The sequence below is a fragment of the Blennius ocellaris genome (genome assembly GCF_963422515.1).
Source record: "Blennius ocellaris genome assembly, chromosome: 19".
Lineage (NCBI taxonomy): Eukaryota > Metazoa > Chordata > Actinopteri > Blenniiformes > Blenniidae > Blennius > Blennius ocellaris.
The window spans coordinates 23,566,884-23,580,539 of NC_137668.1; the positions used below are offsets into that span (position 1 = coordinate 23,566,884).

A 13,656-nucleotide genomic window follows, 5' to 3' on the forward strand; every position below is an offset into this window, starting at 1 on the left:
TTCTTCCACTTCACGCCCATGTGGCCCTCCGGAGCCGCAGCTCCTTCTCCACTGGCGAGGAAAAAAAAGAAAGAAAAGGAACAGCGGACCTTGAAAACCTGCATAATATTGACACAGATGTTGCTTATAAGGCGAATTCCCCTGAAAGCGATGGAGGCTGGCAGCTCCGGCAACTCGCCCGGAACGGTCAGAAACAAAAAAAGGGAAAACGCCCGTCGACATTAATGTGTTTTTAACAACACCGGCACTCGATGGTTATCTGGTGTTCCTGCAAAGCCCCAATGGGGTTTCACTGGTTTGACTTAACGTGACCTGCAGGCGGAGGAAGTAGTGGGGGAGGTGGTGGTGAAGGTGTTGATGGGGTGGTAGTGGAGGTGGTGGTGGTGGTGGTGGTGGAGAAGGTGTTGGTGGTGGAGGAGGTGGTGGAGGTGTTGGTGGTCGAGGTGGTGGAGAAGGTGTTGGTGGTGGAGGTGTTGGTGGAGGTGGTGGTGGAGGAGGTGGTGGTGAAGGTGTTGGTGGTGGAGGAGGTGGTGGTGGTGGTAGTGGAAGAGGTGGAGGAGAAGGTGGAGGTGGTGGTAGTGGAAGAGGTGGAGGAGGTGGAGATGGTGGTGTAGTGGAGGTGGTGATGGTAGTGGAGGTGGTGGAGGAGGTGGTGATGGTAGTGGAGGAGAAGGTGATGGAGGAGGAGGTGGTGGTGGTGGTAGTGGAGGTGGTGGTTGTGGAGGAGAAGGTGTTGGTGGTGGAGGAGGTGGTGGTCGTGGAGGAGAAGGTGATGGAGGAGAAGGTGGAGGTGGTAGTGGTAGAGGAGAAGGTGGAGGTGGAGGTAGTGGAGGAGAAGGAGGTGATGGAGGTGGTGATGGTAGAGGAGGTGGTGGAGGAGAAGGTGGAGGTGGTGGTGCACTGACAGGAGCTGGTTAGGACAGGGTGGCTGAGACGTTGTGTGAGACTGAACTAAGTGGGACGTGTTGACGGAGGCCTTGAAGAACGTCTGCTCCCTGGTGCTTCGACACATTTATTCTCTTTGTTTTTATACAGTTGAAATAAGTTTGAGAATTATTGTAGGAGAATGACACAATTTTGCAAACTCAGCACGGCTGGTAGGAGACGAGTCCGCAAACAGAAACAGCGATTGTCATTAATTTAATTTGTTCTGCCTCTACAAGCATGAACAGTGTTTTTATTAACCCACATTTCTACTTTAACGTATTTCTACTCTACACTTGAATTAAATGCATTTATTTGTGTATTCATGTTAGTTTTGGAACCGTCCTGCTCGAGATTGCGCCTCACGAATTCTTCTATGATACGAATTCTCGCCTACAGTTTCTTAATAAAACAATATACAATATTGTCTAGACTATAAGTCGCACCTGAGTATAAGCTGCAGCGCATTATGTCATTTGTAGACCTTTTTCAATACATTTATCTTCACGAGTAAAGTAGATTTTTCTGTGGTACCGTCGCAATGTTCTGTTGTCATATAGTGACATCTAGTGGCCACAGATTGTACGCACTTCTGTTTTTTATATATTTATATATCTAAACTGCTTCTTCATATAACATAAATTAGCAGTCAGGTTTGAGTAATAGTCTGGGAAATACAGTAAAATGCTTCATCGATCCTCCCAAACTATTACCGTATTTCCCAGACTATGAGTCCTGTGAGTCCAAAAAATGTGCTTTGAAGACGAAATCTAGAAACTTTTGTGAATTTGGTCGTCAAACTCACTTTTTGCAGCTTGTTGTTGTTTTCTCACATTTGGTCGTTTGTCGATGTTTTCGGAGACGTTTGTCTCAGCTTAACTCGTACAGGAGGTTCTTCTGTGGTGCTGTAGCGGCGTCCTGTTGTCAAACAGTGACATCTAGTGGTCACACTGGCAAGTCCCTCCGTATTTTGACATTTCTTTAAGCTCCTTCTTAATGTAACACAAATTACCAGCCAATCTATTGAAAAAGGTGTGACCGCTAATCTGTGTATTACGGTAAAAAAAAGCATAATAAATTCAACTGTATTACCGTATTTCCCGAACTGAGTCATATCAGTCAAAAAATGTATCACGAAGCGGAAAGAAACAATTAATTCACATTTATTTCTCCGTGTCCAGATGCAAATGTTGATAATCTAGAAGTTTTAGCCTCCTTTTTTTTTTTTTCTTTCCTTCTGAAACTGTCCCAGTTCTGTTCACTGTCTTTGTCTAAACGCAAAAGAAAGAAAGTGAAAAGTCTTTCAGTTGTCATGTCTCGTGACGCGCGGCCAAATTAAAACGGACAACCTGGATGAAACACTTCGACTTTCTATTGCAAAAAAAAAATGCTTAATTTAGAGAAATTGAGTTCTCGAATTGGAACAGATAATCTGCAAAAGGCCCTGTCATTAATCAGAGTGTTGTATAAGTTCCCCCCCCCCCCCCCCTTTGATTTATAAAGCTCACATCAAAGGCTGCATGAGGCAGGAGGCTGCGCTCCGGCGGCTTTAAATAGATCAGCAGGTAATGGGCTTTGGAAGGGTGTAATTGCAGCGATCCCGATGCAGCGAGTGCAGCCACCTTTTTTTTTTGTGGAAATCTTGGCACCGGCGAGACAGATTACCATCGGGGGTGGGGGGGGGGCGGGACGGTGCCACCTGGCAAACGCCACGCTTTTCTGCGATTGCTCTAATTTATGGCCGCCTCTCGTCCCGCCGTTCCTCCCCAAGGAGCGGGTGACGATGACGATGACGATGACGATTTAGCCGTTCCTCCCATCGATATAAACGCGAGATGCCACACGGCCTATCGGCGCCTGTTGACCGGATGTCGCTACGGCGCCGCCATCTTGGAGAGGTCTCCCGTTCGTGCTAAACCTATAGATCCCAGGCGAGAAAATCCACAAACCCATTTGTAGCTCGCTTGCTAGTCGACGTAGCAACACAAAAGATACCTTATTTTAAAGCTGAGATAAAGCTCTATCCCGTGGGAAGACTCCCCCCCCCTCCCCCCCTAATAATTTTTCCACGTTTCCTACGAACGTTTTTGTGGATTTTCGACCTCTCCAAGATGGCGGCGCTGTAGGTACGTCACAGTAGGCGCATGAGGCATCTAGTGTTTTATATCTATGGTTCGTCCTCTGATAACAATAAAAAAATTCCAGACAGGATTCGTTTAACATCATCCGAACGGTTCGCTCCCAAAAGAGAACGCCAGACGAAGCCTTTCCGTGCTGCCTGGAGTCCGTCGAGACGATTAAAAAAAAAAAAAAAAAAACGTTTTCCATACAAGAAAGAATGTGCCAAACTTGGCTCCGGCGTTGTAACTGCGAGTTCTGTGGGCCTCCTGGACACAAAATGGTTTCGTTTCCCATCAGAATCCCTCTGCAGGACCTATAATTAGGATTATTTTAAGGAACGCCACAGTATCCAGCGGCCACTGCATCCTCTCGCGGTCGGGCTGCAGGAGCCCCCCCACCCCCCCACCCCCACCCCTACCCTCCCCCGAACCCAAAACAACCGCGCCGCAGCGTAACATAAACGCCAAACTGATTCGGCGTTACATTCCTCGCCGGCCCCGAACGAATCACGAAGCATGTGCCGTGTGTTTCCTGCTCGACGGCACTGATGTCTTTTTGTCTCCGTGGTTTTTTTCTTTGGGGGGGGGTGTGTGTGTTTCGCCCGTCACATGCTCAGACGTGCTTACGTTTACAAAAAAGCGCTGCGACACCAGTGAGCTCACTCAGCTTGCAGCCCAGTTATCTAATCTACTCAGTCCCTTCCTAACTGGAAAGCTTTTTGTTTTCCCAGGCCGCCGGCCCGCAAGCAACCGGTCAGCAGCAAAAGGCTGCAAAAAAAAAACAACAAAAAAACCCAACAAAAAGGCAAAGAGAGATTGAAGAGAAAGCGATGACTTTTTGAGGCGACGAGTGAAGAAAAGCGGCGCGGAATCCGACCAAACGTGATCCGAAGGCCTCTTGTGGTCACGGCAACACAGCAAATCCCCAAACAGCTGGGCCGCGATGGAGCGAAGTGCCAAACGTAACTCGGGACAGATGAGGAGAAGGCTTGACGATAAGAGCCCCCCCCCCCCCCCCCCCCCCCCACCCACTAAACCCCACCCCCACCCACCTCACACCACCCAGAGGCTCCTGCTCAAGAGATCAAAGGCGGTCCGGCTGTGGATTGTGGTTATTGTTGTAAGGTAAGAGATCTATGGGGGGGGGGGGGGGGCACGTTCAACACATGGGGATCATGTAAAGCCCCCTCACCTCTGAACCGCCGGTGAGAACAGCTGGCCCGTGTTGACGTTAGTAGGTTCGCTTTGATCCGCTTTGATCCGCCTCGATCCCGATTTCAGCTGACAAATAGCGGCGTTCATATCGTGGAGGAGAGTTCGTCTGAGGAGCGTCTGCCTCGGGTTTGGAGAGTTTTTGATCGCACACGTCACTATGAACTCGGCTCAACATGAGACTTCAGGGCATGTAGTACACATGCCAGGCCTTTAGGGGGCGCTGTGACTCACCAAACACACCAAAAACAGAAGAAGACAATTTAGATGTAGATTCCCGATCATAAACCCAACTAGGATTCTAGTTCTATAGGTCTATGGCCGCACTCCTCATCTCCACGTTGTCCCTCTACTGAGCATGTGCAGAACGACGATCTGCAGTAGCGGCGTTTAAAAAAATTTTTTAATGAGCTTTTTCTCAAACTTCCAGGGAAACAGAGTGTGTGTGTGGTTCTATCACAACAACCGACAGCGCCAACTCATGGCCAAACATGGCAACTACGTCACGTTCTGCGTAAACGGACGTCGTTTTCTCAGCATCGCCGCTTAAACGCGAAACTGAAACATTAAAAAAAATTATGCATTTGATGAGTCGACGCCCTGAAGTGAAACTGGCGACGGATCAGTGGGAAATTTCAAAATAAATGTACGTAACTGATGAAGGACAATACGGCTTTTTTTTTGTTTTTTTTACTGGATATTCAGCCGAGCGGTGGGAAACAGTGAGGCGTGCGGCTGCAGACCTCGCCAGCCGCTCTCCTCTTCTCCGCGCTACGATTCCATTTAATCTGCCTTAAGCTGCTTGTTTAAAAGTGCCGCAATAATCGGCGGGAGCGAAGCCAATGAAGCGGCCAGACAGCCATTCTCTCCCAGCACTAATTGGTAAATTAAATGGACTTTTTTTTATTTATTTTTTTCTCTCCCATTCAGCCCCACATCTCCTCCGGGAGCCGCCAAGGTCACGGCGGCGGCGGCGGCGGGGGCGGGATCGTCGGTCGGCGTACGATCGTCGGTCGGCGTACGATCCGCGGCGAAGCGAGAAGCGGCCGTCCGTTCGGGTGCGTTTGATCCAGGACTGACGGATGGGTGTCGGTGTCGTGACCCTCGGAAGGACTGATAAGGCGGAGGGCACTTCACCACCCCCACCCACCCCCCCCCCCCCGCCATATTGGAATTCGATAAGAAACAGATGCCGTGCGAAGGAGTGACGGCCGAAATATTCCACCGCCGTTTTGGTACATGAGTCAGGCAGATAAGCGCTTTCATGCATCGACATCGCGGCTAATTCGATAGCGCTCATACCGGGAATGACATCAGTACAGTTCGAGGGGTGGGGGTGGGGGTGGGGTGGGGGGGGGGGGGGGGGAGGAGGGGGGTTAAGATGGACGAGCGAGTCGGCGTGAGCGATGGCCGCCGTCCCGGCGCACTTTTACAGATGGGAAGTCGGAGGGATGGTGGCAGACCCGCGGCCCATCCACTTCACATTAGCTGTCTGCGGCCTGGACGCGGCCCTTAAATCATCGCCTTTGATTCATCGCGGCTTCAAAGACAGATCATCCGGCCGGCAGGACACACCGTCTGGAGCCGTGTGTGTGTGTGTGTGTGTGTGTGTGTGTTTTGCCATCCCCATGTCTTGTTTGTGCTCCTCCCTCCCACTCTTAAGAATCGCCGGGCTGTTAAATGGCTAAACACACAGTCCCAGTGACACACACACACACATATGGCCGACTCGTGGGATGGCGGTGGAGTGCCGCCGCCGCCGCCGCCCCAGACAGCCAGACGGAGTGGAAATGCGAGGGAAGCAGCGCCAGAGGGGAAAATACAGGCCCACTGCTTCCAGTCTGCAGGAGCTTTTATGCCTTTTTTGCAGTAACGTCCAATTTACGCCAGCGCGCGAGTCTAATCACCGGCCTGGCGGCGCGGTGGGACGATTCTGGGCGATCGCTTCCTCGCTCCACGAGCTGCTTCCCGCTGGCTTTGACAACCGGATCGCAGACTACAGGAACGGGGTTTCACCCTCACCCTCACCCTCACCCTCACCCTCACCCTCACCCCCGTCCATTCATGCTTTCACCGTTTGACCCACATGGAAAGAACCTATATAAAAGTGTATGTTTTAATATAGGTTTTGATATAGGTTTTTAATATACGTGACATATATATAAAATTGGCCGTTTTCATATATTATATGTGCATATATGCACATATATGTACATATATGTGTACACATATAACTGCATACAGGTACTTATATAGGTACATATTTGCACGTATATATGTGTGCATATATGCACCTATATATTCTTCTTGCATAATTTTTTTTTAGTTCGCTCTCAGTTATTGCCTTGATAATGTATGACAGTTGCCAAAGTGAGATATGGGAGATATATATATATATATATATATATATATATATATATATATATATATATATATACATATATATATATATATATGTAGAAATAAAGAAGTAGTACAGGAGACTTATATGGCCTGTATATTCACATATATGCACCTAAATTTTGCCTATATGTGGCATATATACGCATGTGTGCAGCATATATATTGTCATATATGTTCATATTAACTGCTGATATGTTTCATATATGCGCATATATCCTCATATAGGTTCTTTCCATGTGGGGAGGATCAGGTCAATGCAAGAAAACCACGAGTAAAAAAATCCTAAATATACATCTAAATAGGTGTTTTTAATAAATGTCCTAAGTCCATATCCAGATGTGAGTGGATGGTGTACCAGTACCAGCCCCCCCCCCCCCACCGTTTCCACCCATTAACCCCGTCACTTCCCGTAGCGGCGGGGGAGGTGATGAGAATGTCGGGCCGTTGACACCAGATGAGATAACGAACATCTGGAGCTCTGGGGGCCTCCATTCAGCGCTCACTGGAGTCACTTTATTCATAAAGCTTCATACAACCTCGGAGGAAAAACCGTCGGGGAAGTTGTTCCGATCAGAACCCGGGCGAAAAGTTTCGAGAAGAGGCGGCGGCGGCGGCGGCGGCGTGTTTATCGAAGCGGAACCCGGGAGGCCATTTTCCTCGCCGCTGCTTTTCACACATGGTGGATACACAACAAGAAAAAAAAAAAAAAGTTCGGATTTACTCTGGAGTGCAGGCCACACTCACACACACACACACTTATACACACACACACTTATACACACACACACACACACACACACACACATCCATCCTTCCCAGAAGAGACATTAGCGGTATGATTCGCTCGGTGGGGGTCAACAGGCGTGAGAGATGGATGAGCGACAGGGCTTGATGGAGGGCACTCTCACACACACACACACACACACACACACACACACACACACACACACACACACACACACACACACTCCTTCGCAGGTCCCCCCCTCCCTCCCTCCCCCCCTCCCTCCACATGTTACTCGGGGATAAGGAACTCTGTTCGCTCTTCACGGAAACCCTTCCAGTGACTAATTATAGCGTCGCTCTATCTGTGCGCCATTCCTGCGCTCCTGCTGTTCTGCAAACTCAACCGGCCTCCGCCTATAGCGGAGGACACTTTACCCCCCCCCCAACACCCCCCCCTCCCCCACGAAGGCAAACACCGGCATGCCTCAAGAAATAACTTCACTTTTTAGTCTTTTTTTTTACTATTTTTAATGGAACAAGAAGCCGGAGCCAAAGGCCAGAGAACCTCTTTCTCCGTAATGTTACACACTGAAGAACCTCGGCGTACCTGCGTAGGGGGGTGGGGGTGGCTGGGGGGGTGGGGGGTGGGGTGGGGTGGAATGGGGGCACCACCCGGACGTCTGGCTGAGGTTTAGTGGGCGGTCGAGGTGCGGCTTCAGCGAATCAAAACAAAACCACCCAGGCTTTTTCCAGCACAACTCAACATTAAAGAACTTTTGGGGGGGCGAGACGGAAATATGACCCGGTGTTATTATTATTTTCATTTTTCTCTCTCTCTCTCTCTCTCCCTCTCTTTCTACTTAGCTCGGATGCAACAGCGCCTTTGGAGAGGTGAGGAGCTGAGCCAGAAGGACTGGAAGCGTTTGTTGTTCTTCGCCTTGTTGATCCTCAGTGGAACCCAACCCTTCGTTGGTGGAGGTCGGCGGCGGTGGAAGGTACAGCTCGGCTCTCTGGGGCCCCAGTCCCGCCTCATTATCTCTTCACCGTGCGATTGTGGCGTGTAGTTTGAAGGCTTCTCTTCTCTTTGTTTGTGTGTGTGTGTGTGTGTGTGTGTGTGTGTGTGTGTGTGTGTGTGTGTGTGTGTGTGTGTGTGTGTGTGTGTGTGTGTGTGTGTGTGTGTGTGTGTGTAAACAAGACGATGAGGCAGAAGCGACCAGATCGTGACGCTCCAGCGACCCTGATTCCGTCCAACGACTGGAAGAGCCGCTTGTCCCACTTTCCATCAGATAAAAATCATCCAGAGCCTAAAAACACATGTCACCTTTATAATTCTTTGTTTTGGGGGCGACGCCCGGATCAGACCTGCTTTTGTCGCCCCAAACAAACCTTTTTTCATTAGCTTGTTTTTTTTCTTCTATTTTATATTTCCTTTTTCAAGTTTTTTTTTTTTCTTCTATTTTTTCCTCCCTTTTATCTTCTTTTTTCTTTTCTTTCCCCCTTTTTTCTTTTATTGTTTTTTCTTCTATTTCTTCTTTTTAAACTTTTTGTTAAATGTTTCTATTTTTCCTCCTTTTTTCTTATCTTGATTTTTCTTCTATTTTTTCTTTTCCCCCCATTTTTTCGTATTTCTTTTTTTAATTTTATTTTTTCTTTCCTTTTTCACTTAAACATTTTTTTTTCAATTTTTTCCCTTTTTTCTTATCTTGTTTTTTCTTCTATTTTTTTTTTTACTTTTTTAAACTTTTATATTTTTCCTCCTTTTTTCTTATCTTGTTTTTTCTTCTATTGCTTTTACTTTTTAAACTTTTCTATTTTTCCCCCTTTTTTCTTATCTTGTTCTTTCCTCTATTTTTCTTTCCTTTTTCCTTTTTTTCTTTTTCTCTTTTCACCCCATTTTTTCTTATTACGCTTTTTATTAAATTTTTTCTTTCCTTTTTCACTTAAAACATTTTTTTTCTATTTTTCCACTTTTTCCTTATCTTGTTTTATTCTTCTATTTTTCCACAGTTTTTTTTTTTTATTTTCTTTTTTTTTTTCCTTGTGAACAATAAACCTCCCAGGAGAACATGAAGTGGGAGTCGTGACACTCTGGAAGGAAACATTGTTCCGATTGTCCGTCTCCTCCTGCATGTTTGCGCCGAGACAAGACTTGGAGCTTTTTCAAAAATGTGTTTCCCAAAAACACAAAGGTTTTTTTTTTTCCATTTTTCTTTTCAATAAGGCCAAATGTTGCCTCACTAGAGATTTCAGTTCACAAACTACTACATAATCTCATTAAAGAGGCATATTTGTCGCCTCAAACAGCAACATGAGAATCGTTTGAAAGGCGATTGGCCTCGACGCAGATTAAAACGATATAGAAAAGTTGATTTTAAATGGTTTTATAAACCTCGGCGCTGAAAAGCCCCGGCTGCTTCCAGCAGCAGATTTATGGGCGTTTAGGGCCGACGGCCCCGATCAGGGCGAGTCCGTCGACGCAGAGCGGCGGCAGCATGTGGGGGTCAAACGCAGTGCGTCTCCACATCTTCCCTTTTCCACGGTTTTCCGGCAGCCGGGCCAAAAAAAAAACCGCAGGGGCCCGCCGAGCACCGACCGGGGGTTTAAACGCCGCCTCGACCTCGAGGTGAACTCCTCGCACCTCGGCAATATTTCCCGTGCGCGCGTTAATGAGGGAGACCAGAAATTCAAATTATTTTCAGCTCAGCAAAATAATGCCGAGGCGCCGGGGCCGCCTACCGCCCTCACTTTAATCACCGCCATCTATTAATCACAACCTGCTACGCCAGAGGTTATTAATTCAGCAGATTAATGCAATAATTAGCACATGTGTCCACGCTAGCACGCTTAGCACGGCGGCTATTAATACAAATGGATCGTTACGCGTCGCGGGGATTTGGCGCGCTCATTAGCATGCAAATGCATGCATCTAGGTGCTGCGGCGTCTAATCAGCTCATCTGCTCCATAGGGGGAAACGTGCGGTAAAGCGTGGAGGCGTCGCCGACGCGTGTTGTTCTTCGACGGTCGTCATTAGAAGTCGACGGCGGAACCGAGAGGGAAGAAGCTGCTGCTGGGTGACGACGATGATGATGATGATCTTCACTGGGAGAACCGTGGTCGTGATTCCACGAAACGAAGGACTGGAACCCGACGCTGGACCGAGACAAGAGTCTTTAGGGGGTCGAGGCTGAGGGGGAACGACGATCATCCACCTGCTGCGGCGTTTTAGGAAACAATAACTGTTTTTTTGTTTTTTAAAGGGGTCATATCATGCAGCTTTTTAACACTTCCTCAGGGTCTCTTTGGTCCAGAAACCTTGTTTTCAAAGCTTATAGCTTTTCCTATATTAGAGTATTGGATCATAAGAGCTGCGTTCAGAATCTGCTGTGTCTGTGTGAGCTGGACTGGCTCCGCCCACACACACGCCCTTCTATGGGAAGAGGAAGGAAGTACTTCCTCTCGTGGTGCCATGTGCCAGAGCAGAGCTGCTCTAATTGTGGGAGGCACCTACCTTGATTGTGATTGGCTAAACCCCCCGATGACACTATACAGGGTTTGATTTCTGATTGGCTGCTTGGAGCGACACACTCTCTTCACTTCTGGGGCGTCGTTCCAGGTGTGGAGACGATTCTTACTGTTTTAGAAAGTGAATTTTACATAATATGAGTCCTTGAATTATTTGGGGTCGAAAGAAATAGACAATAAACACACACAAGAAAAAAAAAAAAAAAAAACCCCAACAACTCTGGACTGAGGGAATATTCTGCTTGGTTGCATTTTCGTTCTGGTCGAGCTGCGATCGCTGTGACATTTAAACGAGGCCGAGTCGTCACGACGTCAGAGGCGGACGATGCGGACGGCGATTGGCCGGCGATCGGACGGTTGTGGGCGAGCGAGAGCCGGCAGCATCGGCAGCCACACGCAGGAATCGCCGCGGCTCCTGCAGCACATTTTCAATGCATCGGATTAATACAGTCTGGTGTCACAAACGGCTGGCGGAGGGATAAACCCCCCCAACCCCCCCCCCCCCCACGATAAGAACCGCTGCCTGTTATTAGACTGCGGGATTTGAATAATAGAACAGGTAGAGGCGAGGAGTCAATGAGGCGTTTTGTCGTCTGCGGCGACATTACAAGCAGATTAGCTTTTAATGAAATTAATGGCCGGGTGCAGACGGCCTTTATCGCGCTTTCGGCTGAGTGGATGCAGGAACGCAGGCGAGGCTCGTGGTTAAAAAAATTCTTTTTTTAAAAAGAGACGGCGAGAGGTTGGAATCTCACATCTGCCATGGGGATCCACTTCCTGCCTTCACACCACAGGTTAGTTCCCGGGGATTGAACCGGCAGCCTTCAAGTCGAGCATGAAAAACCGTCCGAAAAACACTCTGGCAGAAACCGCCGCAGTTTGAAGCCAACAAGCACCCAGGGCGGCGGATCGTGTTCCATGTGGTTCAAGTCCCCCCCCCCCCCCCCAGTCCCCGCCCCCACCAGCAGTGGTGCACCAGTGCCCTCCGGGGGTGGGACGTCACTGCCGGGTGTGGGCGTCCCACTTTAAAGAACACAAATATCTAAATCCTGCCTCAACAGCCACACATACAAACTTTAACAGTGCAGGATTTTGTAATTTGATAACAGAGAGTTCGTCCTAATAGTCCCTCCTATCTCCTAATAGTCCCTCCTATCTCCTAACAGTCCCTCCTATCTCGTAACAGTCCCTCCTATCTCCTAACAGTCCCTCCTATCTCCTAACAGTCCCTCCTATCTCCTAACAGTCCCTCCTATCTCTTAATAGCCCTTCCTATTCCCTAACAGTGCCTCATATCTCCTAATAGTCCCTCCTATTGCCTAACAGTCCCTCCTATCTCCTAACAGTCCCTCCTACCTCCTAATAGTCCCTCCTATCTCCTAACAGTCCCCCTGTCTCCGTACAGTCCATCCTATCTCCTAATAGTCCCCCCTGTCTCCTAACAGTCCATCCTATTTCCTAATAGTCCCCCCTGTCTCCTAACAGTCCCTCTTCTCTCCTAACAGTATCTCTAACGTTCTCTACTAACTCCTAACAGTCCCTCCTACCTCCTAACAGTCCCCCCTACCTCCTAACAGTCCCTCCTACCTCCTAACAGTCCCTCCTACCTCCTAACAGTCCCTCCTATCTCCTAACAGTCCCTCCTATCTCCTAACAGTCCCTCCTGTCTCCCAACAGTCCCTCCTATCTCCTAACAGTCCCTCCTATCTCCTAACAGTCCCTCCTACCTCCTAACAGTCCCTCCTATCTCCTAACAGTCCTTCCTACCTCCTAACAGTCCCTCCTGTCTCCCAACAGTCCCTCCTATCTCATAACAGTCCCTCCTGTCTCCCAACAGTCCCTCCTATCTCCCAACAGTCCCTCCTGTCTCCTAACAGTCCCTCCTACCTCCCAACAGTCCCTCCTGTCTCCTAACAATAGTCATTTTCATTCCGGCCCTGTGATATTTGACTTAATATCAGTTGTTTGAGTCGCAGTGGAAAATGAGAGAATCTCCTTTGACACTACATTTGATCACTTTGACACTTTTTCCACGTCACTCATCTTCGCCGCCATCGGTTATGATCACGCCACCTAGTGGAAGTGTGGTCAGATCGCCAACGTCGTCCTTTTCCGAGGACGTATGATCGTGAGGCGTGAGGCGTGAGGCGTGAGGCGGCGGCCGGCGGGCTCCCGGGGGCCATCTTGGTCCGGGGGAGGAACAGAGCTGCACTCACCCTCCACATGCTCCACATTACAACATTCCACTTTCACTCCTTCTGTCCAGAGAAAAGCCCCCGACGAGACCGCGCCGTAAAAACCGCGAGGCGGGGAGGACCACCAACGTGGCGAGGCCTTGGGGTTTTAGTGGTTCTCTCTCTCTCCGCCCCTCCCCCCCCCCCTCCCGGCATTACAGGGTTTTACTGTCCGGCCGCTGCAGCGGCGCTGATGTCGGCGGAAACGAGACAAAGTAAAGTACGGCGATGAGGATATTGATCCGCCAGGCTTAGCACGGTGGCGAGGCGCTTCTCCCATAGCGACGCTTCCTGCACAGTAATCCAGAAGCTCTCGGGTTTTTTTTTTTACACGAGACGATGACGAATGTCCGAGCGCCGGCACACTAAATCATGAAATTCAAAGCGGCAGCGACGAAATGTCATAGATTAGGTGGATTGTTTTAGTCTCATTAACCACATTTTTTATTTTATACGACACGAATGGAGGCGTACCAGGTTTAGGACGAGGCTAATTTCCATCCATCGTCACAAA

At 48.7% G+C, this 13,656-nt stretch overlaps 1 protein-coding gene across 1 annotated transcript in view; it reads right to left on the reverse strand.

Annotated features, from left to right (window-relative positions):
* The window catches only part of jcada (junctional cadherin 5 associated a), a 40,559-nt gene extending 28,819 nt beyond the window's left edge, over positions 1-11,740 (reverse strand). The window contains exon 1 of the mRNA XM_080515187.1: positions 11,664-11,740. The gene's annotated coding sequence lies outside the window, so the exon portion shown is untranslated. The remainder of the gene's footprint in view (positions 1-11,663) is intronic.
* Between the last annotated feature and the right edge of the window lie 1,916 nt (positions 11,741-13,656).